Consider the following 27,655-nt stretch of genomic DNA (forward strand, 5'->3'; position numbering starts at 1 on the left):
AGTGGAACCTCAAGACAGAAACAGCCTGAGTCTCTTACTGTGCTAAGACACTGGGAATTAGGACGCTCTGTTACAGAAGTTAGCCAGTTATCACTCTAGAGAAGACAGAGGCAGGACCCGGAGCTTGTTGAGAGCACTGGCTCTCTCCGGAAACAGCCTGGGTTCAGAACCTGTTCTGCCACTGGCACTAGTCATGCGACTCTGGGAAACTCCCTAAGGATTCTGGTTCCTGAAGGAGTCTGTGGAAGACTGCTGGGCCAGAACCCCCGGGATGAGCCTGGAAATGAAGAATAAACACCCCTCGCGTTAAACCACGGAGTTTTAAACCTGTTTATTACAGTGACTTACTTAAAATCCGACTCTATCAGAAGGCGCTGAAGATATAAAAAGTCATCAAGACAGGGAAGTCTGCAAGAAAGGGCAGTGTCCAAGTTTTGAAAATGTGCAGAAAGGAAGCTACTGATAATGTGCCAGTTTTCCTTTTCATGAATAATTTGGGCATATTGGCTTGTTGCGAAGGCATGTTGACCCCCTTTTCCTTGAACTTTTCCCTCCTGTCAGGGATATTCTTACCACCTCCTGAATGGCCTCTGCTGCTTTCTATAAATAAATCTCTCTTCTCTAGCCCCATGAAAAAACTAATGACCAAACTAATTAAACCCATTCATGCAAAGTGTTTCTTCAATCAGGCATTTGTATTTTTAAGCCTCTTAGCTTGAAGTATAGAGCTCCTCCTGTTCCAATAAATTGGGGGAAGATTTTCTTAAGAGGAGTAGCTCGCTGGAAGGCAGATCTGATGGCAGTGTGGGGCCTCTGGGGTGGGGGTGGAGCTTGCTTCCCATGGCAGATGCCCGTCACTCTTGGAAGGGTTGCTGTACAGAGGAGCTACTCTGACTCTCTTCCTTCTTTTAAGACCCCCTGCCAGCCCCAACCTCTCAGGGTCTTCAGCCCTACATTTAACCACTCCTTCTTGAACACAGCTTGGTTTAATATCTCTAATCTCAATCCAACTCTCTGTCCTTACCTTCCCAGAATAATGGCCCCATGTTACTGACATTTCTTTCTTTCTTTCTTTTTTTTTTTGAGGATACTGGATACCCTTAAGGAATTTTCTAGTTGGGTAAACTTTACATTGCCTGAATTCTCACGGACTTATCTGACAATGGTGTGTGCTCAACTGTGATCCCTTACGTTCTTATGTTTAAGTCCTAACCCCCCCCATGCCTCAGGGCAGGAACCTTCTTTGAATAAGGTTGTCATAGATATACTGAGTTAAAATGGGGTCACACTGGCATGAACCAAATCCAATACAACTGGCATCTTTCTAGAAAGGGAATATATACACACACAACGGAAACACCAGTGAAATGAAGCCATTGATTGCCAGCAAACACCAAAAACAAGGGGAAAGTTGTGGGACAGCGTTTTCACTCAAAGCTCTCAGAAGGGAGCCAACCCTGCCAACACCTTGAACGTGGATGTTTCTAGCCTCCGAATGAAGCCAATAAACTTCTCTTGTTTAAGCCAGCTAATCTGTGATACCTGTTCATAGAACCCTTGCAAACTGATTCAAAGGAGATGGCATCTATGTAATTCGGCAGTTTGACAGACTTCAAGGTCACACATAGGGTGCTTATAGCACGGTGTCCAGCCCATAGCAAGTACTCAGTAAATGTCAGCTATTGACGCTACTTCTGCTACCACTTATTTTCCTTATGCTCCGTATTCTTTCATTTGTCAGCTGCATCATCTATGTTCTGAAGCGCAGCCCCATTCTGCCTGCATTATTTCCATCCCTGCCCTCAAAGCCTTTGATTAAAAAATCTATTATGTTGGAACCCATCTTCTTGATTAGCAAAGCATTGCTGCATGCAATGAACAATATTAATTGATCCTTCAGACTTCTTTTCTTTGAGCTAAATGAGCCTTGATTTTTTTTTTTCTTAATAGGTCTTAATGCTTTAACTTTTTAATCATCCCTACAGTGGCTAAGAAAGGCTCTCCAAGTTCCTTAGTAAAAGAATCTATAATCTGATATAGTATCAGCAGGAGGCAACACGCTAATGTGCTAAGGGGGAATACCATATGGGCAATTTGTGTTTGGGTGCTCTGCCAAATCCAATTATCTGCCCTTCTCTGTGCCCTCGGAGGCTGACCCCTGTGGGCTACGTGGTCCAGTTTTCTCTGGTGACCAATGTCCAGATGGGTTTGGCCACTGAGGCAGCACTGGCAGATGACATAAGGGTGGGAGGAAGTGAGGTTGGGGTGTTTCTTTCCTTCTCCCCTCCTCCTTCGAGTCTTTGTCTCTGGAAGTAGTTGTATCCTTCCTGGGAAAACACTTGCATTCCCTGTCTCTTTAGACCCAAGGACAGAAAAGGCTTCCTGTTTTTCTTAGTCCCTGGAGGACTTACGGTCTTTTGTTTGCTTCTTCAAACCTGTCCGTGCCTCTGTGGGCATCTCTGGCACTGAAGTCCCTTCCTTTGAACAACCTGGAGTGGAGATTCTTTCTTACCTGCACCCTGACTGATGCATTTATGAAGTGAGATCCTGAGGCAGATGCTGAGGCCAGGACTGAGTGCAAGTTAACTGGGGAAGCACAGAGGACCAGTTTTAGGGAAGTTACATAGGAAGAGGAAGACGGTTAACTAAGGCTGGACAGCTTCGCCAGGATGACAGAGAGACTTCAGCCCTAAAGCTGCACGAACTGGCAGCTGGGAGCCAACGGGAAGGCTCGGTGTAGACGAGTGGTGCTCGGGGACCAGCCATTACATACAGCAAGTCTGCACACTGCCAAGATTCTCATTTTAGGGATGCTTCAGTCACGTCATCCCTGTTGAATGTTATCAAATGACACTTGATCATTTTCCATCTCACTTGTAAACTCCCTCTCCTTCCCAACCATGGTTCTCTGTGCTTTTCTGAAGTGGATTTTATCTGACACTGGTGATTTTGCCATGGCACTGTGAGCTCTGATTTCCTCCAATGCATACTAAAAATATTATTTTACATGATTCTCACCATCGAAGGGCTACTCTGGATATTGATTGGGTCAGGGTTCCCATGGGTTTCGTGTTTTACCAAAGCATGGGGCTAGACATATAAATATAGGGTGATTAATTTCAAATGCCACCAACTCTGGCTCCAGATATGGCCACATGCATTTCTGGGTACTAGGGTGAGTTCATGTATCCATTCATCACTCCTGCTGTGTCCACTGTGTGCTCAGCGTGTGCACACACACACACACACACACATACATATATACATGTATATATATATACATATACACACACACACACACACACACACACTGAGTATACTGAAGCACGTTATAAGGTCTTTGTCCTCATGAGTAGTCCAAACAAAGAGATAACTGGAGTGGAGTGCGACAAGTACTTGCATGAAGAAAACACTGTGTGGGGGGGGTTGTGTTTGAAAAAGAAGGGGATTATCTGTTCTGGAATTGAGAGTTGGATCAAAGAATTCTCTGGGCTGAGATGGGAGATAAGTGGACTGAGGATGCTGGAGGTACCAGGTGGGGCAGGAACTGGGATAAAAATGTCCCAAACATTGAAACAGACACCAAGGTGAGAGAGAGGCTCCTGCCTTTTGGGGAGGTGGAAGTATGCTAAAACTGGCTAGAACACAGCCATGGTGGAAACCAAGGGGAAGGGTTGGGCAAAAATGCTGAGTTAGCAGATGGCAGACTCTGCTGCTTTTCTATTTCCAACCTAGATTTCTTCTGAGAACAAGTGAAAGGTCTTGCTCAAATTATTTCTTCTTCCGTGTGCACTATGTGTCACTGAGGAGATGACAGAGAGTTCTCTGTGAACTTGAGCAGCTTTTTCAAAGCAGAGTTGAGATCACCCACGGCCTTTAAGAAACAGAGGGAAGATGCCTCTGTGTTCACTTGCCTGGTAATCAACCTTGACCAAGCTCATCTCTACTTTGTAGGCTGCCCGTCTGTCCTGGGAGGGCACCGGGCTCTCCTGCATGAGGGTTCTTCTCTGGTGCTGGTGGTCCTTTCCTCTTAGTCTCCCAGCAAAGTCAAGTACAGGCAGAGTCTGGGAAACATTGTTGATTCCTTCCAATGCACAGGGAGGGGGAAGCTCACAGATCTTGCAGACAAGATAGGAGTGAGGAGTGAGTTAGGGGCACTTAAACATTTCAACCTTAGATCTCTTTGCCTCCTTGCAAACCACCACCCAGCATTGGTGTTCCATGTGTTATCATCTAAAAACAATTTGCCTGTCAAAAATGAGCACTCCATAAGTTTTTAACTCATCATCTTTCTTAAGCCCCTCCTACAAAAGTGATGACTGCCAAGTGATAAGAGTCTTCATTGAGCTCTAAAGTCCAGGAGTGTCAGTGAAGATACAGCCCAGCACTTGCAGGGGCGGTGACAACGTGGGTTCAGTCCCATTACTGCAAATGTGCCTTCTGAATCATTAGAAAACAGTCCCCTCACACTAACAATTGCCTTTACATCAAAGTGATATTTCAAACTGTTCCCAAAGAACCATGAGCCTTTATTGCCTTTGTTTCTTATAATTAAGGTCTGTAGCTGAATATTTCTCTTCTCAGGTACTGCTTCCTTTGTCCTCTGTGTCAGGAGATGGTACTGCTCTGTAAACATCCTCCCCTCGGCAGAAGCTGTGGGAGGTTGTCTGCCACACCGTGCTCCCCAAACCCTGCTTCAGAAAGAGAGGGGACCAGGATGCAGGATGAATTCAGCAGTGGGTTGCTTCTTTTCATTCTGCAGCCAGCCTAATTATCTACTCAGCCAAATACCAATTACCTGTAATCAGTGTTACCGTGAAGTTCAATGGCAGATGGGTACTCAATTGATTTCACACAGATTCTTAATTGTTTCTCCTTCTTTACCCCTCTTCTTCCTTTGTGTCTATATCTGGCAGTCGAACTCTCTTGGGTTCCCTAATCTCCCCTGCAACTTCACCAAACCAACAATTAGTCCCTTCCCCAGTCTTCACGCTTCAAGTGTTTAATGACTTGGAACATAGCAATGAAACTTCCGATAAGCAAGAGACATCCTGCGAACTGGCTTGGGGAAAGCAATCTCTGGTAACTTGAATAAGATAAATGGATTACGGAGATTCTAAGACATCATCCAAAATGACTTTGTGATCCCTTGTATGTCATACTTGTTATGGTGGAGTTTGAAGTATACTGGAAGTTAAGGTGAGAGTAATTTAAGTGCCCAATCCTTCTTAGGTAATCTCTGTGAATTCATGGGTAGATACATATATGTCTTTATAGTCCTGTGTACTGATAGCTAGAACACATCTGAGCTTCTAGGCCATTTCTATGGCTACACGATTAGTAAATTGACCTATGGTCAGTAAGAGCTTTCAGCAAACTTCATGTACAGATGTTCACAGGTAAAATTCCTGAGGACAAGATGTTCTACTCAAGGTCTTTGAAAGAGCTCACTTGACACCACCCTCGCAAAATTGCCCCCTTTATCTCGAAAGTCAGTCAAAGTATCATATAAATAAGAGGGTATTTAGAAGTGAATCACTTAGGTCAGTTGATAGAAAAGTTGTCAATAGTCTGCCCCTGGTCACAAAGACAAAGGACAGTTGTGGTCATGGCGTAATGAATCAAAATGGCAGTCAGAGTCCTGTGGAAGGCAGGCTGACAATGGCAAATCAAAACACACCCCTCACCCTGCCTCCTGCTGGGGATCTGTGGTCACTGCTCAATACTGGGGAGTGCTAATTCCCAAAGAAAAGTCCTTCTGACCACAACATTGGTATGACATATCATGGCATTTCTGAAAGGAAAGATAAGTTGTCCTTGGTTGGGTTTCCTGAGGACACAGGCCCGAGGGCAGGGGTATGAGTGCAAGTAGTTGAGCTGTGAGGTAGTCCCAAGAAGCAATGGCAAGGGAGGAAGGACACGTTTCAGGGAAAGGAGGCACCGACACAAGCTCAGTTAATGACCAAGTCACTGCTGTGGGCAACTGAGTCTCAGTTGTGCTGGGAACCTCTGGGAGATAGGATAAAGAGGTTCAGAGTTGTCTACCACCCCTGTCCCCTACAACCCAGCCAAGAGCTAGGAAGTTGTAATTTTTATACACTAACTCTTGTCCACCACTGGCTGGACAAGATGGTAGAGAGACGCTGCCCAGGAGAATTAGTTTTTCCCCACTTCAGTCTGCAGCACACATCCAGGTTGGACAGCCAGAGAAAGCCAAGAAGACAACATCTGCGCCTCTTACAGCCGCCTCACAGAAACTCAGCCTCACAGGCTTACACATGCCTAAGAAGATATGCACTTGGAGAGGTTTCAAATGCATGGGACCCATGGGTTACCGAGAGAAGACCAGCAGGGTTACAATAAACAGGGTAACATTTGTATCAAAGAATGGCTGCACTTGGTTACTGAGAATGCTCAGATGTGGGTGGAAAGGGTGAGGAAAGGAAGAGAATAAAGAAGAAATGCTGTTTGGGGGAGTGAAAAGTCATCCCAAAGACTTCAGGCAACTCTGGCACCCAGATCGTAGACTGTCTAGAAAGAAAAGGACACTCTCTCAATCTCCCATCCAATCAGTAGCATGGAGACTGAGTGGCCTAAATTTGGTAGAGTTTGAGCAGAAAAAAAATAAAAATCACCTTATTTTTCTACAACCATTCTAATTGGGTTCTTTTGCATGATCCTTGTCCTTTCTGTCCCTGGTCCAGACAAAAAAAGTATGAGGAAACGGGGCATCTTTGTGGCTCAGTTAGGTGTCCAAATCTTGATGTGGGCTCAGGTCATGACCTGAGTGGTGAGACCGAGCCCCATGTGGGTCTCCATGCTGAATGTGGAGTCTGATTAAGATTCTTCTTCTTCCTCTGCCATTCCCCAACTGCTTGCCCCTTTGTATCCCACTCCTCCCTCTAAAAAAGAAGTCTAAGAAGACAGCATAGATTTCTGGTCATTCTCAGATATAAGGATCATCGAATTTTAATAATTAAGATACACAGAAATTAAGTCATAAATCTTATTCTATGATTTAATATAGGGAAAAGAAGTACAAAATCAATTAGAGGACATGGCTCTCTAATATTCTTTATATTCATAGAATATTGTCCATTATTCCATCATGAAACAATACTTATTTCCTCTCAAGAGCATCTCATATTCAGTCTTCAATTTAAGATATTTTATTTTTCGTAAACACTTATTTGGATCATTTTGACCTTCGGCTTAAAAACAATTTGTTTCCAAAAGATCTGACAGGTGATCACAAGTCTCAGTTGTGCCTTGCCTTAAAACACCTGCCAATCCCTCCTCCATAATCTCCTAAAATGGCTAAGCCTACCTTACTAGCAGGACCAAATTTTTTTTCATTATTTTTTTTTATTTTCAGCATAATAGTATTCCTTTTTCTTGCACCACACCCAGTGCTCCATGCAATCTATGCCCTCTCTAATACCCACCACCTGGTTTCCCCAACCTCCCACCCCCCACCGCTTCAAAACCCTCAGATTGTTTTTCAGAGTCCATAGTCTCTCATGGTTCACCTCCCCTTCCAATTTCCCTCAACTCCCTTCTCCTCTCTATCTCCCCTTGTCCTCCATGTTATTTGTTATGCTCCACAAATAAGTGAAACCATATGATAAGTGACTCTCCCTGCTTGACTTATTTCACTCAGCATAATCTCTTCCAGTCCCGTCCATATTGCTACAAAAGTTGGGTATTCATCCTTTCTGATGGAGGCATAATACTCCATAGTGTATATGGACCACATCTTTCTTATCCATTCGTCCGTTGAAGGGCATCTTGGTTCTTTCCACAGTTTGGCAACCGTGGCCATTGCTGCTATAAACATTGGGGTACAGATGGCCCTTCTTTTCACTACATCTGTATCTTTGGGGTAAATACCCAGGAGTGCAATTGCAGGGTCATAGGGAAGCTCTATTTTTAATTTCTTGAGGAATCTCCACATTGTTCTCCAAAGTTGGTTGCACCAACTTGCATTCTCACCAACAGTATAAGAGGGTTCCCCTTTCTCCACATCCCCTCCAACACATGTTGTTTCCCGTCTTGCTAATTTTGGCCATTCTAACTGGTGTAAGGTGATATCTCAATGTGGTTTTGAATGGTTTGGATTTCCCTGATGGCTAGTGATGATGAACAATTTTTCATGTGTCTGATAGCCATTTGTATGTCTTCACTGGAGAAGTGTCTGTTCATATCTTCTGCCCATTTTTTGATATGATTATCTGTTTTGTGTGTGTTGAGTTTGAGGAGTTCTTTATAGATCCTGGATATCAAACTTTTGTCTGTACTGTCATTTGCAAATATCTTCTCTCATTCTGTGGGTTGCCTCTTTGTTTTCTTGACTGTTTCCTTTGCTCTGCAGAAGCTTTTGATTTTGATGAAGTAAAGAAACAAGAGCACTGAATGACACATTGGACGAGATGGACCTCATAGATATATACAGAACATTTCACCCTAAAACAACAGAATACTCATTCTTCTCAAGTGCACATGGAACCTTCTCAAGAATAGACCACATACTGGGTCACAAATCAGGACTCAACCGATACCAAAAGACTGAGATTGTTCCCTGCATATTCTCAGATCACAATGCTTTGAAACTGGAGCTCAATCACAAGGAAAAGTTCAGAAGGAACTCAAACAACTGGAAGCTAAAGACCACCTTGCTTAAGAATGCTTGGATCAACCAGGAGATCAAAGAAGAACTGAAACAATTCATGGAAACCAATGAGAATGAAGACACTTTGGTCCAAAACCTATGGGCTACTGCAAAGGAGGTCCTAAGGGGGAAATACATAACCATCCAGGCTTCCCTCAAAAAAATTGAAAAATCCAGAACACACCAGCTGTCTCTACACCTTAAAGAACTGGAGAATCAACAACAAATCAAACCAATTCCACACATAAGAAGGGAAATAATCAAGATTAGAGCTGAGATCAATGAGGTAGAAACCAGAGATACAGTAGAACGTATCAGTGAAACTAGAAGCTAGTAACTAGAAGCTGGTTTTTTGAAAGACTCAATAAGATCAATAAACCATTGGCCACACTAATCCAAAAGAAAAGAGAGAAAGCCCAAATAAATAAAATTATGAATGAAAAGGGAGAGATCACAACTAACACCAAGGAAGTAGAAACAATCATCAGAACTTATTATCAACAGTTATATGCCAATAAGCTAAGCAACCTAGAGGAAATGGATGCATTCCTGGAAAACTATAAACTCCCAAAATTGAACCAGGAAGAAATTGACAACCTGAATAGACCGATATCTAGTAACGAGATTGAAGCAGTGATTAAAAAAAAAAAAAAACCTCCCAAAAACAAGAGCCCAGGACCTGATAGATTCCCTGGGGAATTCTACCAAACTTTCAAAGAAGAAATAACACCTATTCTCCTGAAGCTGTTTCAAAAAATTGAAGCAGAAGGAAAACTTCCAGACTCTTCCTATGAAGCCAGCATTACCCTGATCCCCAAACCAGGCAAAGACCCTACCAAAAAGGAGAATTTCAGACCAACATCACTGATGAATATGGATACTCAGATTCTCAACAAGATCCTAGAAAACAGTATCCAACAGCACACTAAAAATATTATACACCATGACCAGATTCTACTGTATCTTTGGTTTCTACCTCATTGATCTCATCCCTGGGCTACAAGGATGGTTCAACATTCACAAATCAATCAATGTGATAAAACAAATTAATAAGAGAAGTGAGAAGAACCACATGGTCCTCTCAATTGATGCAGAAAAAGCATTTGACAAAATCCAGCATCTGTTCCTGATTAAAACGCTTCAAAGTATAGGGATAGAGGGAACATTTCTGAGCTTCATAAAAATCTATCTATGAAAGACCCACAGCAAATATCATCCTCAATGGGAAAAAGCTTGCAGCCTTCCCATTGAGATTAGGAACACTCTCACCACTCTTGTTCAACATAGTATTATAAGTCCTAGCAACAGTAATCAGACAACAAAGAGAAATAAAAGGTATCCAAATTGGCAATGAAGAAGTCAAACTCTCTCTTCTTCGCAGATGACATGATTCTTTATATGGAAACCCAAAAGACTCCACCCCCAAACTACTAGAACTCATACAACAATTCAGTAACATGGCAGGATACAAAGTCAATGTACAGAAATCACTGGCTTTCTTATACACTAATAATGAAAACACAGAAAAGGAAATTAGAGAATCGATTCCATTTACTATGGCACCAAGAACTATAAGATATCTGGGAATAAACCTAACCAAAGAGGTAAAGGATCTGTACTCGAGGAACTGCAGAACTACATGAAAGAAACTGAAAAAGACACAAAAAGATGGAAGACCAATCCATGCTCTTGGATCGGAAGAATAAACATTGTTAAGATGTCTATACTGCCTAGAGCAATCTATACTTTTAATGCCATTCCAATCAAAATTCCACCGGTATTTTTCAAAGAGCTGGAGCAAATAATCCAGAAATTTGTATGGAACCAGAAAAGACCCCAAGTCGCTAAGGAAATGTTGAAAAACAAAAATAAAACTGGGGGCATCACGTTACCTGATTTTAAGATTTACTACAAAGTTGTGATCACCAAGACAGCATGGTACTGGCATAAAAACAGACACATAGACCAGTGGAAGAGAGTAGAGAGCCCAGATACAACCTTCACCTCTACGGTCAAATAACCTTTGACAAAACAGGAAAAAATATACAGTGGAAAAAAGACAGTCTCTTCAATAAATGGTGCTGGGAAAACTGGGCAGCTATATGTAGCAGAATGAAACTCAACCATTCTCTTACACTGTACACAAAGATAAACTGAAAATGGATAAAAGACCTAAATGTGAGACAGGAATCCATCAGAATCCTAGAGGAGAACATAGGCAGTAACCTCTTCGATATCAGCCACAGCAACTTCTTTCAAGATACGTCTCCAAAGGCAAAGAAAAAAAAGCGAAAATAAACTAGCAGGACCAAATTTAAATCCTTACACAGAGATCACTGAGCCTGCTCATGTACAGACATCACTCATTGTTCAAACTCTGATTATATACCTTCTCTTTCAAAGAATTAGTATTTAGTAATTTCTCCTTTTAATATAGTTCTTGGGCATATATTTTTTAATTTCATGTAAATTTCACTCATTTGAGGAATTTAAGCCTATGATCAGAGGGGAAAAAAGAGAGATGCAAACCAAGAAACAGATTCTTAACTACAGAGAACAAACTGATGGTCATCAGAGGGGTGATGGTGAGGGCATGGGTTAAAGAGGTGATGGGATTAAGGGATACCCTTGCGATGAGCACCAGGTGTTGTGTCTAAGTGTTGAAGCATTAAATTGTATACCAGAAACTAATATTACACTGTATGTTAACTGGAATTTAAATAAAAACTTTACAAATATGAAAAAAAAATAAAAATTTCATGTAAAATAGAAAGTCATAGCAGGACCCGCTTTGCCAATATTGCTTCTAACTTGACTTTAATGTCAAGAGATACCAAAGCTACACCCATTGTGTGAAAGCAACAAGGAAGTTAAAGAACACTGCTGCATTCATCTTAAGTTACTTATCTGTATTACAGCTTCTATACTAAAATGCACATACCCTCCTGGAATAGAATCTACAAGTGTTAAGTCTCCCTTCTTGCCACTTATATGTGTAGGAATTTATCTAATGGTCAACCATGATTTTATTTCAACTGGGAGTTAGCTAGGTTTTAGTCCATGGATAAAATTCCATAGGACTTAAATGAAGTTATTGGATGCTAAAAATTCCAAATCAAGTTTTTTTTTTTTTTTTTTTGAAGTAGAGGATTCAGCTTCATTCAGTTAGCTATTTTAGAGATGGGGAGCACACTGGGAATTGATCATTACTCACTGTCACACAGGCATGATGCCTTTTTACCTAGTTAGAAAAGAGATACTTAACAAATTTTGGAAATGCACAACTATGGAATTTAGAAGATTTAGGAGTGGTAATGACTAACTGGTAAACCTGGAAGGCTGGATATTATCCTGGGAAGAGTGAGAGACTTATATGGGCCAATACCAACTTGCAAGCCATAAACTTCACACGCAAATATTGGATCAGTTCTTCATTCCAACAAAACAAGGCAAGAAAACACCTCCTCCCTTTCCTGTCCAACACAAAAAACCACAGCAACACAAATACCCATATTTTAGTTCCTAGCAGAACTAAATAAAATCAAGTATATAAAGCGACTACCACAGTAACAAGGCTAGTTACTTCCAACTAGCAAATCATAGATCAATATTATAACATATTCCTCCTTTATTCTGTGTACCATGCAATCTGAGTGAATGAACGTCTGGTCCCATGAATGATAAAGAAGTCATTTATGATGAGAGGATATAATTGACCGTTTGTGAAGGTAATGGCATTCCTTTTTCAGGAAGGAGATAAAAGCCTCATTTTTTACAAATCTGACATTATTCTTGATAGCCTAAGAGCAGGATAGGCCCTTCATTTAGAGTGACACTCTGAAGAACAATATGCCAACAAGAAATTGATTTGACTTTTTAATTCCACCAAATGAGGAGATCAATGCAGCACCGGGTTTGATTGAGTTTCTCATCCTCTTCATCTCTACCTCCATTCTTTCCTTCCCAGTGTCTTACCCTCTGTTTCCATCTTTCCCTCCTGCCTGTGTCTCTACCTTTCTCTCCCACACACACCCCAATGTGTAACCTTAATAAAGCCAAAGAACAGTAATTACGGTCATTTCTAACTCAGAGGCATATAACACAATAAATTAGGGGGAACTTATCAGTAATGTAGCATTTCAAAGTAGTTGTGCATAGATACTATTAACAAAGTATATTGCACTGCAATCATAAACTCATACAGTAAAACTAAAAATGTATTTTATCAAATGAGTTTTGAGTCATACCCCTTTAGTTCATTAATACTTTATAAAAAGATGCATTAAGACCAACTTCCCGTTGGTAAAGAATACATCAGTACACTTTGAAGGTGGTGTTACACAAATTATATTTTCTAAAATAATGCTTCCATATAATTTATCATTTCAATCTAATGCAAATTACTGGATGACAGCTGTATAAATGTATACTTGTCATGAATCTTTGGAATCTATAGAACATGCTTGCTATTAAGGTCTTTATTTTCTTGGACAGGTTGAATCATGCAGGATCTCTATTAGCTACAGGTCTAATTGAATATAGAATGCACTACTTAAACTTTAAGCTTCCATAATTCATGGTTATTATATTTCTGATTTCCAACAATCTGTGAAGAATTCAGGATAAATAAAATGGTTAGTTCCAAAATTCTTATTGTATTAAACAATTTCAATAAGTCAATTACAAGTTAAGAGTTTAAGATGTCATATATAAACTATACCTCTGTGTATTTTAAAGAAGGCTGTCTGTCATAGACTTGGACTTCTCTGTTAAGCATTTTATTGAATTATAGCATACATAACAAAAATGTGCAGAAATCCAGGGCAGAAATTCATGAATTTTCACAAAGAGAACACATTCCTGCAATCACAGTGCAGACCAAGGAGAAAAGTGCCAGAAGGCTCCCTCGAGCAATGCCTGAGCATCAGCTCTACCAAAGCTCTACCAAAGACAGACCTTATCATGACTTCTCCCACCAGAAATTGGTTCTGCTTGATTCTGAACTTTATATACATAGAATCACACAACATGTATTCTCTTAGGCCAAGTGTCTTTGATTCAACTGTTTGTGAGACTAATTCATGTTGTTGTATGCCACATTCTTTCCCATTGTTGTATGGTATTTCACTGAATGATTATACTACAATTTATAAGTTTGCTCTCGTGTTGATGAATATTTGGGTGGTTTCCGGTTTCGGACTATGAGAAAATGCTGCCATGAATGTTCTAGTACTTGTCTTTTGGTGAACACACATATGATGCTGCCACAGGGTATATATGTACATGGGAGAATTGCTGGGTCAAGGTTATGTGTCTATTTGGATTGACTAGATAGTTCCTATCAGCTTCCCAGAGTGGTTACACAATTTACACTCCTACCAACAGCTTCTCAATTGTTCATATTCTCATCCACACTTGCTTTAGTCAATCTTTCTCATTACAACTATTTGGTTTTCATTATCGTGTATAGTGGCATCTTACTGTGGTTTCATTTTGCATTTCCATGGTGATTAATGAATCTGAGTGTCTTTCATATACATCGACCATTTGCAGTCTCTCTTTCATGAAGTATCTGTTCAAATCCCTTGCTCATTCTCCCATTGGATTCTCTCCCTTTTTCTTACGTATCTGGTGGACTTCTTTATAAATTCTGGATAAAAGTCTTCTGTTGTATACCTGTGTTGAAATATTTCTTCACACTATGATTTTTTCATTTCCTTAATAATGCTTTTGAAAAACATGTAATTTTATGTAGCCCAATTTAGATATCTTTTCATTGTAGTTCTTACTCTCTGTGCCCTGTTTTAAAATCTTTGCTTTCACCAAAGTCATGAATATGGTCTCCTAAGCTTAGATTTACAATTTATTTGTAACTGATTTATGTCTATTACAAAGGTGGTCCAAATGGATTCAAAGGAGAGAAGTTCAGTCACTTTCAGCCTTTGCTTCTGAAGCATAGCCATTCTTAGCAACTCCAAGGAACTAAAGAAAATGCAGGAGAAACTGATACAACAGCTGTATTAAGGTAGGGAGATGGCCAAGCATCTAATGAAAAAATCTTCTGCTGATTATTATCTTATTGTTATTCAAAAAAATTTAAAAAAGGGTATTTTTGAAAAGTATATCCCTTATTTACAAAGAAAACAATACCTTCTTTTTTTCCACTAGTAACCCTCAAATTCTTTTTTTAGAAGATTTTATTAATTAATTAATTCATTCATTTAGAAAGCACACATGCCAGGGGAGGGGGAGAGGGAGAGAGAATCCCAAGCCGACTCTGGGCTGAGCATGGAGCCCAACCAGGAGATTGATCTCACAGCCCGAGCTGAAATCAAGACTCAGATGCTTAACTGACTGAGCCACCCAGGTACCTCCATCCAAATTCTAAAACAAAACAAAACCCCCCAAATCCTCAGATGCACATTTAGAAAAGCTTCACAGAATAATGTTGTCCAGTAGAAATATAATGCAAGCCACATATGTTAGCTTTAAATTTCCTAGTAGCCATGTTAAAAAATGAAAAAGATCAGGTGAAACTGATTTTAGTAATATATTTTATTTAACATAAAAGATCCAAAATATTTTCATTTCCACATGTGACATGAACCACACATAAAGAGCCCAAAAGCCACATATGGCTATTGTCTACCATATTGGTCAACCCAGCCATAGACATTTATATGAATATAATGGTCTTCTCAATAAATATTACAAGTTACATATCGACAAGTCAACCAATTTTATATTCATGTTATGTTTACATATATTTTTTAAAGATTTATTTAAGAGAAAGAGTACTTGTGCAAGCAGGGGAGGGGCAGAGGGAGAGAGAATCTCAGGTTGACTTCCTGCTGATCATGGAGCCCAAGGTGGGGCGCGATCTCATGACCCTGAGATCATGACTGGGGCTGCATCCAAGAGTTAGACACTAAATCAGCTGAGCCACCCAGGTGCCCCTCATTCCATATCTAGAGAATAACACAGTGGTTCTCAATATATAGCCTCTGGGACAGTTATCATAGCATCACCTGGTATTGTTAGAAATGAAAATTCTCAGCTCCACCGCAGACTTTCAGAATCAAAAAATCTCTAAGGGTAGGTCTATCAATCTGTGTCATTGTGATTTTGGTGTGTGCTCCACAACTTGAGAATTACAGGGTTATCTGTTTTATATGATAATATTAACTTTGTATTACAACATTATAAACATACTGTCTTTTCTGAAGCAAAAGCATTTCTGGGGTGGGGTATAACCTCTTAGGCTATCATCTTGCATATTCCAAATGAGACCTCTCATGGCATGACATATGGTCTGCTACCCTCTACAACAGACATGTGGGAGAATTTTGTTCGTTTGTTTGCTGATGATTCCCAATTGCCACGGGCATCTATTAAATTTTCAGAAGACTTGGGCCCAGATTGTAATAATCAGAGCAAGAAAATTGTATCAGAGAAAAGCAAATAGCTACTTTCCCCTTATTAGCTCTGTATGAATAAAGTGAATATGTAAAGAGATGCTTGAAGAACGCTTACAATTTTTTAATACTTATTTGTCTTTAGATATATGATCTTGGAAGACCTAATTTTATTAGATTGATGTGTCCTTAAGGGCAAGGAGCTTCTCCCATGTTTACGACTATGGTATCTCCAGCATATAGAACAGTTCCAGACACCCAGTAGGTTCTCAAATAAGTGTTTGTTAAAGGAATGGATGGATGCTTGATAAACCCCCTCCACATCTCAGATTCTGGTTTAGGAAGACAGTTAGTTCAGTTAGTGGGGCTCCCTCATTATTTTAACAAAAAATGAGCTCAATCATTCTGCTCTAATCTTTTTAAACAGCATTCTGCTTCTTTCCAAAAGACTTCTATCTAAAGGTTCATATAGGAAGATTACAAGAAATCCTCATAATAGAGAATTTCAAGGAAATTTCCTAAAATAGATTAGACTGCAAATTCCCTAAGGGTAAGGATTTTGTTTCACTCACTGCTGAAATCCTAACGTTCAGAACACTGCCCATAATACAGATGCTCAATAAATATTTGTCAGAAGAATAAATTTTACCCTTTTAAAATTTCTTTATAACTCTTTCTCCTTTCTGCACACAGCCAGGAAACTCATCCATTTTGGTATTTGCTCAGGCTATTCTACTCGCCTAGAATGCCACCCACTGTGCTTTTTCCACATCCACTGAGATCCCATTAGTCCTCTCAATGTTGTTCAAATCTTCCCCTCCCACAGAGGCTTCCCAGGACCTCAAAGTTGGCTGAGCCTCCACACTTCCGTCCAAGCTCCATCCTTCTACCCTCTTCAATCCAACACTTACTAACATGATGTCTTTCATTCATTCCTTCTTCATCATTGCATTCGATATAGACTCTGGCTTCTTGAAAGCCAGAACCACTTAGCTGGATTTTTTTTTTTTTAATCTTCCCCACAGATGAGTGCTCAAAACATATTAGACATAATTATGATTTGACTTAAAGGGGAGCCTTTCAGTTTTGGGGACGGGGGTCCAGAACAGTCCTACTTTATTACTGTTATCCTGGTATGACTATTAAACAACTGTGCTCTTTACCCTCAAACCAGTCTGGGTTTGGACAAGATATAATCTGTTTTCTCAAGTTATAGCCAACATTGATACAATAAAACATTGGCCATAAAATGTCTTTGAGGGACGCCTGGGTGGCTCAGTTGGTTAAGCAGCTGCCTTTGGCTCGGGTCATGATCCCAGCGTCCTGGGATCGAGTCCCACATCGGGCTCCTTGCTCGGCAGGGAGCCTGCTTCTCCCTCTGCCTCTGCCTGCCATTCTGTCTGCCTGTGCTTGCTCTCTCCCCTTCTCTCTCTCTGATTAAAAAAAAAAAAAAAAAAAAAAATCTTTAAAATGTCTTTGAGTTCTTGACAATAAGCCATGATTTTAGAGCTGTTGGACCACTGTAATGAATCTGATCCATGCAATGTCTTTACTCGTGACTGTACTTATTTGGATTTGGAAAAGTAGGAAAAAAAATTCAAATAGTATGGAAGGTGGGATAGCTGGCTTGATGAATCTTCTCTTATCCCTCAACATATTGTTTAGAAACCTTCCTGAGAAAAAAGAGGAAAAGGTGGTACAAACCCTCAACTACATGCTATCTTACTTTGTACTTTTAAAGACTTTGCTCACGTGTGATTTCCTTTGATATTTACAACACGATCAAGTAGATCAAGGTGGTAGAAACTGGTTTTCCTATTTTAGAAATAAAACAACTTCATGGAGTCAATACCACTTGGCCAGCCAGCAAGAGATAGAAGCTAGAATAAAGTCAGGATTTCTATTAAAATTGGACAGCTCCTTTTCCCCCATTAAAATACATGTTCTTCACTTATCCTTCCACAGCTGAGGACAATCACGTCCTTCTCCAATAAAAATGAAAACATTTGGGGCGCCTGGGTGGCTCAGTGGGTTAAGCCTCTGCCTTCGGCTTAGGTCATGATCTCAGGGTCCTGGGATCGAGCCCCACATCGGGCTCTCTGCTCAGCGGTGAGCCTGCTTCCCCTTCTCTCTGCCTGCTTGTGATCTCTCTCTCTCTCTCTCTGTCAAATAAATAAATAAAATCTTAAAAAAAAAAAAAAGAAAACATTTGTAGCAAGAATCAAGGAACACTTCAACTGAGGAATATTTGCAAACATGCCACTGGGGATGATTTCTAAGCCATAGAGGTGATTAGGATCACACCTCCCATTCATCCCGGCTTTACGCTTTCTAGGGTGCCTTTCATTTTCTTTCATACCAAACTCAAGGAATAGGCAGACTAGGTGTTTTCACTTTGCTTCACTCAGCACTCAAGAGAGGGGAAGAAGTGAGCTCAAGACTGTGTTGAGGCCTGTAAGGGGTGCAGCTAAAAATGACGCAGGTCACCTGACTCCTGATTCCCGGTTCCTTTGGCTTTGCCAAATGAAAAAGTCACAAAATAAAATGCCAAATTTCCCATGAAGCTTACTGTGGTGAGATTTAATCTGCCTTTAAATTTAAAAAAAAAAAAAAAAAAGAGAAATTGACACAAAGACCATTTTAAAATTTTTCCTGTCTTTATGTAACAGATCAACAAAAGAAGAGCTTTACAGAGTTGCTTTACATTTTGAGCATCACATGTTGATATAACTCGAACATTCCACGTGGGACAACACTTTTAGGAACACAAGCAGGAGCATCAGCCTAAGGCTGACATTGTACAGCACCCTTCTCTGCATCCCCTGAGCTCCAGCCAGCTCTCAGGCCCTCACACTTCATGCCATAGAAGCAATAAGCTGCAACCAGCAACTTGGAATAGAGTCTTGACTGTATCACCAGAAGCCTCTCCTGGCTTAAGGACTCAGTGTGTGGTTCCATTTCTTCAGTTACTCCTTAGGTTTCTACAGACTCTCTCCTTGGCCCACTTTCCAACCAAAAGGGGAGATGCTAGATAAAACTGACTGGGAGTTCTTTGAGGCCACTGCTCATTGCTTCCTTCTGGGGTATGAGAAACAAACTGTGTGGCAATGAATTTCTAGTAGTGGAGAAAGACTGGGATGTATATTTTTTTCCACCTAAGTCCATTTCTTAGGGAATTTTGAGGAAACGTTAAGCTTGTGAATGAAGGGAGCAGGGCTATTCTCCCATGGTTTTTGTTTCTGTTTCTGTTTTTGTTTTTTTGGTGGTTGTTGTTGTTTTTAAAGACATTAGGTTGCTGCAGGTAAAGATCTATGAGTAATGTCCCCCAAAGCGCCACTCCTACCAGTTTAGTAAGTTTTACAGAAAACTCTAAATTTCTATGATGACTGAAGGAACTCACACTTCACAGATGGGGAACCTGGAACAACGGTCACACCACATGGGGAAGCAGCTGGCCTTCCCTATGGGTGCAGCTCTGTACACTTACTTGTGTTTGCCATGGAGACATCTCAGGTTAGAGGGCAATGGGGAGAATTAACGGGTGAGCACCCAGTCCTCAAACATCTGGGCTAATAAGGATACCTGAAAAACTCCTTCATATTGCTCGGTGGTCACCCCTGGGCCACAAGGCCAGAAGGTGAACTCAACGCCTCCACCATGGTTACCCATTTGGCTACTGACTTTTATTGCACATAGAAAGCAGACATTTCAGTTGCCTGTGGTCATAAAGCCACTCCCTGGATGGGACAAACGTTACCAGCTCCCGAAAAGGCCCCTATGTGTCCCTTCTAGTGTTCTGTCCCCATGAAGCAGTTTGTGGAGTGCTATCATCATAGATTGCTTTCACCTGTTCTTGAACTCTGTAGAAATGGAATCACACATGACTTCCTTTTTGTGTATCTGGCCCCTTTCGCTCATTGCAGTATCTGTACATTTCATCCATGTTGTTGTGTCTACTACTACACATTCTTTTTATTGTTGCATGCTCTTCCACTGAATGACTAAATCGAGATTTATTTACCATTCTTCTATTGCTGAACATGTGGCTTAATTCCAGTTCTGGACTATTAGGATATGTTGGTGATGCACTAATTTTCCTTGGTTATCAATCCAAGGGGTTATTGCTGAGTCACAGGGTAGCTCTGTCAAGATTTTGAGTTGTTTCCTTGTTTCCATGTTACACACATACACACACACACACACACACACACACACACACAGAATCTGCCATGTGTGTAGGGTATAGGTAGCTTTCATTGATGCAGTATATCCACTAGGCTTTTAAGTTTTACTAAAGGGGAAAGATCCCAAGGAAAATAACAAGCAAGCAAAAGCAAAAACAAGTAAGGCAGAAAAGTTACTTTCTTGGACACAAAATAATCAAATTGCCATACAGATAGGATTTACTTTATGAAACTGGTCAATCTTGAGCAGCATGTTGTTTACTTGAAGTTGTCTGCAGGCTAGATCGCATTTGGAGGTTGCCTACAAACATGTTTTTTCCCCCTACATAGTCAGATTTTTACTGTTAGCATGTTTTTGTTTTTAATAAGCCAGTGGTCAAAAATTGGGAGATTTCCTATCAGAAAACTCCAGCTTTCAAGCTTCTCCTAAAAAACTGGAATATCGGCTGCCTGGGTGGCTCAGTGGGTTAAGCCGCTGCCTTTGGCTCAGGTCATGATCTCAGGGTCCTGGGATCGAGTCCCGCATCGGGCTCTCTGCTCAGCAGGGAGACTGCTTCCCTCTCTCTCTCTCTGCCTGCCTCTCCATCTACTTGTGATTTCTCTCTGTCAAATAAATAAATAAATAATCTTAAAAAAATAAAACCAAAACTGGAATATCTGGTAGACCTGAGGCCCCATTGCCATCAAGCAATAACAGAGTAAAGTAGGTACTACTGCACTGAGACAAACACAAAGGTCCCTGTTTGCACAGTGCCTTCCACCACCTATTGTTTTTTACACTGCCTGGTCTCTGTAGGCTTGAGAACCTCTACCCTATGACCTGACAGTAAAGCTCATTCACATTCTCTCATTTAGAGTACAGGGATTTGGCAATTCCCAAGATGAGAGTGCTCTAGAGAGTCAAAATTTTGTCTTTTTACCTGTCAAATTTCAAAATGTGTGGAAATCTTCCCTAAAACGTACTGTACACTAACCCACCCCCAAGAAATGGCTGACATAAGAGGGATAGCTCAGAATATGTTGAATCTGTGTGCTAAATGCATCAGAGACAGGACAGGAGAGTAAGTGGAGCTTGTTCTCCTGATGGGAGAAACGTCACGCAGGATATACGCCCAGGGGACCAGGCTTCTGATCAACATCTGTTTACCATGAGGGCAGGATATTCGACAACAGATGAGAAAAACGGCCCCTCTGATCCATTCAATTAACTACTTCCTGGACCAGACTCAATCCCATTATGATGAGTGCACTGGGCAGTTGCTAACTGCATTCATATATTTCCCTCGTGCCAAAGATATTAGTAGGGAGCCAATGTTATTTCATTTTGGCAGTTTGCATTCTAGATAATCTGAAGATTCCTTATGCTAAACTACAAATATATCTTGGTTACATTTAAGTTTTCATAGGCTCACTAGACAGTAAAGGAAATATCTGACCACGCCCCATGCTGCCAGAATGAAAGAAAGAGAAAAGAAGCACGATAACCTATGGAAAGAGTAATGAAAAAAGCAGCATAGTCCTAAGGGACCATGGTAATAGCACCACCAATCTGGAGATGAACTCTCAGTGCCTTCCTGCAAGGCACGGCAGCTAAACTTGAGAGACCGAACCTAGAATGGAACTTTGGAAAAGGAACAAAGTTGTCCCTGACTCCTAGAGAAAGCAAAGCAATCTTTACTGCAGGAAAACATAGCCATTCAGGCAGGCCCTAAGATTTCCCACATATTAACATCAATAATCAAACATTCCTATCACACAAAGAAAAACACCACCAAGGACCTTTGTGTTTGTCTCAGTGCAGTAGTACCTACTTTACTCTGTTATTGCTCAATGACAAAAAAAAAAAAAAAAAAAAACCACCACAGTTGACAAAATAACCCATTTTCTGTATCCTTTGTACTTCATGTTGCAAAATGAGCAGCTAAATACAAAGTAACTATGTCTAAAATATAAAAAAAAATTAAAAATGGAAGATGAGCATGAGCTGACATAGTAACTTCTTTGTCCTCTATGTACTCAGATGTGGAAACTTGCTAAGGGACCACGCTATTTCATGATTTGTAAGCTTTTGACTTTTTTTTTTTTTCCTGATTATCCCAATTGTGCCACATCCCTATCAGATGTCCAATTATTTTGTCCCAAAGACTCCCATGCTCTCATGGTCACTGTCAGATCCCTGTGCTGGCATTTTAATTGTGCTCCCCAGTGGCAGTTGCATCCACATGTCACTAACAGTAAGTGCAACTACTCAACCCCATTCTGGATCCCATCTTCTTGGTAACATTAGGAAGCTTAACTCCCAGACAGTGTCTTTGAACAATCGACCCAGGCCACAGACCACAGCCACCATGGAGCTTCTCAGAGATGCCAGCCCCCTTCTCTAGGGAATGCCTTACTGTCTTTGTGAAAGGAGTACCTTCAGGGTCCTCTTGGTCAGGTAGGCACATAGTCAAGTGATAGGTCCTCAGACTGAACCTAAAACCACTTCAACATTCCTCTTCCCTGAGCATCTGACCCTTTTTGCAAAACAATCAAAGAAGCTATGCAATTTCCTCCTCATTTGCTATAAGCCATCACAGCATAAAGACTTCTAAGAACCATCCTAAGAAAACTGCCAGGGCCAACTTCAAGTGTCTTTGACAAAAGGTTAAATCTTGGGGTGCCTGGGTGGCTCAGTCAGTGGCTCAGTCAGTTAAGTGCCTCCAGCTCAGATCATGAACCCAGAGTTCTGGGATGGAGCCCCGTCTCAGACTCACTGCTCAGTGGGGAGCCTGCTTCTCCCTCTCCCTCTGCCCCTCCTCCTGTTTGCATGCTGTCTGTCTCAAATAAAAGATTAAATCTTGAGTCATGTGTGAATTCCCCATATCAATAAATCCTTGCAGTTCCAGCTTCTGTGGGTTTCACCCTCCCCTTCCCTCCATACACTCAAGGTCAGTTCCCACGCAGGTTTCCTTGGTTCTGATGGCACCTGTTAGCCAGGTACTCCAATTTTTCAGTGGGTGGGCTCTTTCTTCCTGAAGAAGGGCTGATAACTCTTTCTGCTCATTATCAGCTTGGAGCAATGAAGAGTGGCTGAGAAATATCTTAAAGAGAATGAGAACAGTCTTAGGAGGCACCTCCTTCAAGGAAAATCCTGGCACAGCCATCAGGTGAGTGAGGCTGTTCTTTGTCAAAGGAGAAGGGATTGCTCCAGTCTTCCAGGATGGTTTAGGGGGATTTAGGAATTCAAGGTTGTCAAGCTCATCAATCTGATGACCCATCCTTTCTCAGCCTCCGGGCTGGAGCCCTGAGTTTGAAACAGCAGATCCTACAAAGCTGTGTGGTCTCTTTTGAAAGCTCTGCCATCCTTACAGTCAGACCCCAGGCCCAAATTGTATCAGACTCTGCCCTGCAATAGCCAGCGAGAATTCTCCTGTACAGCTGCCATGTATGCCCTCCGACTCTCAGAGCATGTATTAAGTTGGCAATTAACGATCCTCAGCCTAGCATTCCCTTCTTGCATGTCAAAAGTAGTCACCCTGCTGCACAATCTGTGTACCCATCGTCACCCTACTAGTTACTGTATGCTGCAGCCACTAAGTATCCCAACACCTGAATCTCCATGTAAGTCTTACCTCAATTTACTATATGCGAAAGCTTAAATAATTGTGATGCTGCAGCACACCAGGGTCTATTTTCATTCCAATTTGCCACAGAAAGATGTGGTCCTCATTGCTTTCAATGAGTAATCCAATTCCAAATTCCTATCCACAGAGTATCCCTTTCTAAAACCACTTATTTTAACTTAGTTTCCCTGGGAAATGGACCTGAGACAAGCATTAAGTGCTAAAGATTTCACTGGAGCATGCAATCCCCAGGTAGGAGAAAGAAGAGAACAGAAGCAGGTCCGGGAAAGATAGGAAGACAAGGTAAGAGGTTACGGTTCTGGCCACTATATGACCATAAACTATGAAGGAGCACAGCCAGTAGCCCAGACAAGGGCACCTGCAAAGTAACATGGAACACCTTTAAACATGTGGTACAAGGGCATATGTCCTAGAAGAGGCAATCAGATGAGGAGACAAATGATGAGGGACTTTATCTGCCTTGCTTCCTCTTCTCGCTCCTAGGAGCAAGTTGCTAAGATCTAGGTCAGTGGTTGTCCACTAGGTATAATTTTGCTCCCCAGGGTGACATCTGATGAGGGGTGTGTGTGTGTGTGTGTGTGTGTGTGTGTGTGTGTAGAGATTTTTGTTGTTATTGTTGTCATAGCTGTCATCTAGTGGGTAGGGGTCAAACATAATGCTAAATATACTACAATGTACACGAGGTTCCTTACAACAATAGTTCAGTCCAAAATGTCATTAGTGCGTCTGTTGATAAACCCTATTCTAGGTGACGGTAAAGCCAAGAGAACACAAAGAAGTGTATGAGACATATTTGACAAAATCACCCAGCAGAAAAAGACAAAAGATATGGAAGACATTTCACAGAAGAGAAAACACAAATGGGAAACAAAACACAAAAAGATACTGAACCCTGTTAGTAATGAGAGAACTCAAATCACGGTAAGATACCATTTCACACTTAACTGATCAGCAAAAATTAAGACATCAAGAATACCAAGCATAGGGAGGAGTCTCAAGGTGATTCTCATTTATGGCTGGTTGGGAGGAGAAACTGCTACCAACTCTCTAGGGAAGAGTGTAGTATTATGTTGTAAAGCTGAACATGTACACATTTGAGGTGATCACTCATTTCCATTTGCCTGGTATTGTTCCTGGTTTTAGCCCTGAAAATCCTGCATCCTGAGGAACCACATAGTTCGAGGCAAGCTGGAATGGGTGGTTTCCTATATCATGTGTTCTAGTAACTCACTTCTACGTAGATATCCCTGAAAAACTTACACACATGCTAGGAGACACATAAGAAATGATTGTAGTATCTTTGGTCATAGCTGAAAATGCAAAAATGGAAACAGAAATGTCAATCTACAGAAGAAGATATGTTCACACGATGTCACATTATTTAGCTGTGAAAATGAGCTATAGTTACATGTAACGATGCAGATGTATCTTAGAAATATAAATGTGTGAGGAAATGAGCAAATCTTCAGACTGAGTATAAAATCATTACTATTAAGCTCAAAAAGAAGCAAAAATTAATAACATTACCTAGGAATATATTCATGTTTGGACCTATTTTTTTTTTAAGCAAAATAATGGTAAATGGTAGATGTGAATTTAGGACAGTGGTACAAGATACAATTGTAAACTCTGGACAGTAGGTGGGGAGAAGGAATGGGGAAACACTCTGCTCCCTCAGAGAAAAATTAATAATAATTAGGTTCCCAGAGACTGTTCACTGGATTTTGTATCTTTGCTGTCAGCTTTAACTATATTATTTATTAGTCTTTGGCTAGGTTATTTTCTGTTTATTTTACCTTTTCTTAAAAATATAATCCTTATCTCACTTTTTAGAAATAGGTAGCAAAGAATCACCAATCTATCTATTAGACGAGAATGAATGGAATATGTTTCCCAAGCCAACAAGTGTGGGTATTTGGGCCCTGGGTTCTCCATTCAGGGGTCTGGCCAGCATTTACTTCCAGAGTCTAGTTCCCATTCTGCCTCCAAGGAGCTGGTGATGCAATCTGGTATCAGCACGTTAAGTCTCATGCTAAAAGGTGCTGTGCCTGGTGGCTTAGAAGAGCACCACACCGAAACACAAACCCAAGAGAACTAGAAGTCACTTAGGAAAACAGTAAAATAAGGCTTCTGTTTAATTTACACAATCCAGTCTCAAAGCAAAATACCCATGAACTGAAAGTTACCATTTCACACACACATCCCAGTGGAAACATACACGGACACATCTCTTTCTAAATACATCCCTGATGTCAGCTGCGTCAGAGACCTAGCCAAGAAACTTGTCCTCGTGAGGGTCTGGAGCTTTGATATTTTGGTTTCAGACTATAATCCAAAATCTTTTATTTGGAGGACCCTTTATTTTTTGGGTATGGAAGGTGCGCCACAGAAAGAGTTTTCATCGTGTAATCTACATTATCACCTGACCTCTCTGAAGCCACTAGTTGTATATGCTGAATCATGCATACATCTGTTCTTGCATCCAGGATCTCTCTCAAACTCACCTCTCTCTCCAAGTGCCAATCAACGTATTTCCTTCCTCCCCCTTCTTTTTTGAAATAAGTATCAATCTTACCAATCACTTCCTAAGAGAAATCTTATAATACTGTTAACCATATTGCTGCAGCAACCCGGACAGCCACCCATCCACTCATAACCTGACTTTGCTCACCTTCCCATTTGCTTAACATTTTTTTTTTCTTAAACGTTATTCTTCCTACAAATTAACTTTTCTTTTCTTGAATTCTGGTACATTTCCCTATCTCTCTCTAGTCCTTAATGTTGTTCTCTCTCCTGGTGCTTGCCTCCTGCCCTCAGCACTGTATGTCTTCATTATAGGACACTGGGTAATTCTGAAAACACACTACCCGCCTTGCCTCAAATTTCCTTCCTGCTTTATCTGGCTAGGAAAAACATATTTACCCTGTAAGCTTTAATCCAGATTTTTTTTTTTTTCTTGGTAGATCTCCCCTTCCTGTCTCAGTGCCCTTTTGCCATGTGACCCTGAAGTTCCTCTTACCAAGAGGTGGAGTCTACTTCTACATCTGGGCTGGCCTTATGGCTGCTTTGACATATATAATGCAGTGGAAGTGACTGTTCTGAGCCCCAGCCTCAGGAAGTCTTGCACACTTTCATTCACTCTCCAACCTGCCTCAGCCACCATAGGAATAAGCCCAGGTTAGCCACTGAAGAACTGAATTGATCCAGCTACATTCAATCAGTTACCAGGTGTGTAAGGGAAAGCCTCTTAGTCTAGCCAGTCCCCGGCCAATGTTAGCTGAATGAGATGAATGAGTGAACCCACTTCAAACCACCTAAACCTGGCCCACATCAGAAGAACTTTTTAACTCACCCACAAACTTGGCAGCAATAATACATACTTGTGTTCAGCCACTAAGTTGTGGGACTACTCGTTACACAGCAACAACTGATACGTTCTTTCTTCATCCTACTTAATAGCAGTAACACACTTACATATGGCTCTTATTACATGCCATGTTTTCTGGTCTTTCACTTCCTGCTCTCCTTGAGAACATGGGCAATTTTTTGGTATCCCCAAACTTAAATGGTTCCTGCCAACTTTCAAATAAATGGGTATCTGAAAAATAATTAATTAGTTAATTAAAGACTACAGCGATGCCTGAGGGATGGTTTTGGAGGCAAATCAGAATCTGAATCCTGGCTCTATTTCCTATACGTGTTACTCCTGAGAATTTGGTTACCCTTGCTCAACCTTATCTGCTCATCTATACATGGAAGACC

The 27,655-nt window shown here is 40.9% G+C and overlaps 1 protein-coding gene and 1 long non-coding RNA gene across 4 annotated transcripts in view; one reads left to right on the forward strand and one right to left on the reverse strand.

The window, feature by feature from the left end:
* The window catches only part of PAK5 (p21 (RAC1) activated kinase 5), a 291,608-nt gene that overhangs the window by 139,270 nt on the left and 124,683 nt on the right, over positions 1–27,655 (reverse strand). The gene's annotated exons all lie outside the window — the stretch shown is intronic.
* LOC116595249 lies at positions 23,293–25,757 on the forward strand. The gene is made up of 3 exons (XR_004287575.1): positions 23,293–23,416; positions 24,642–24,892; positions 25,727–25,757. It is a non-coding gene; the product is annotated as an uncharacterized LOC116595249 (long non-coding RNA).

Source organism: Mustela erminea, chromosome 7 (genome assembly GCF_009829155.1).
Source record: "Mustela erminea isolate mMusErm1 chromosome 7, mMusErm1.Pri, whole genome shotgun sequence".
Taxonomy (NCBI): domain Eukaryota; kingdom Metazoa; phylum Chordata; class Mammalia; order Carnivora; family Mustelidae; genus Mustela; species Mustela erminea.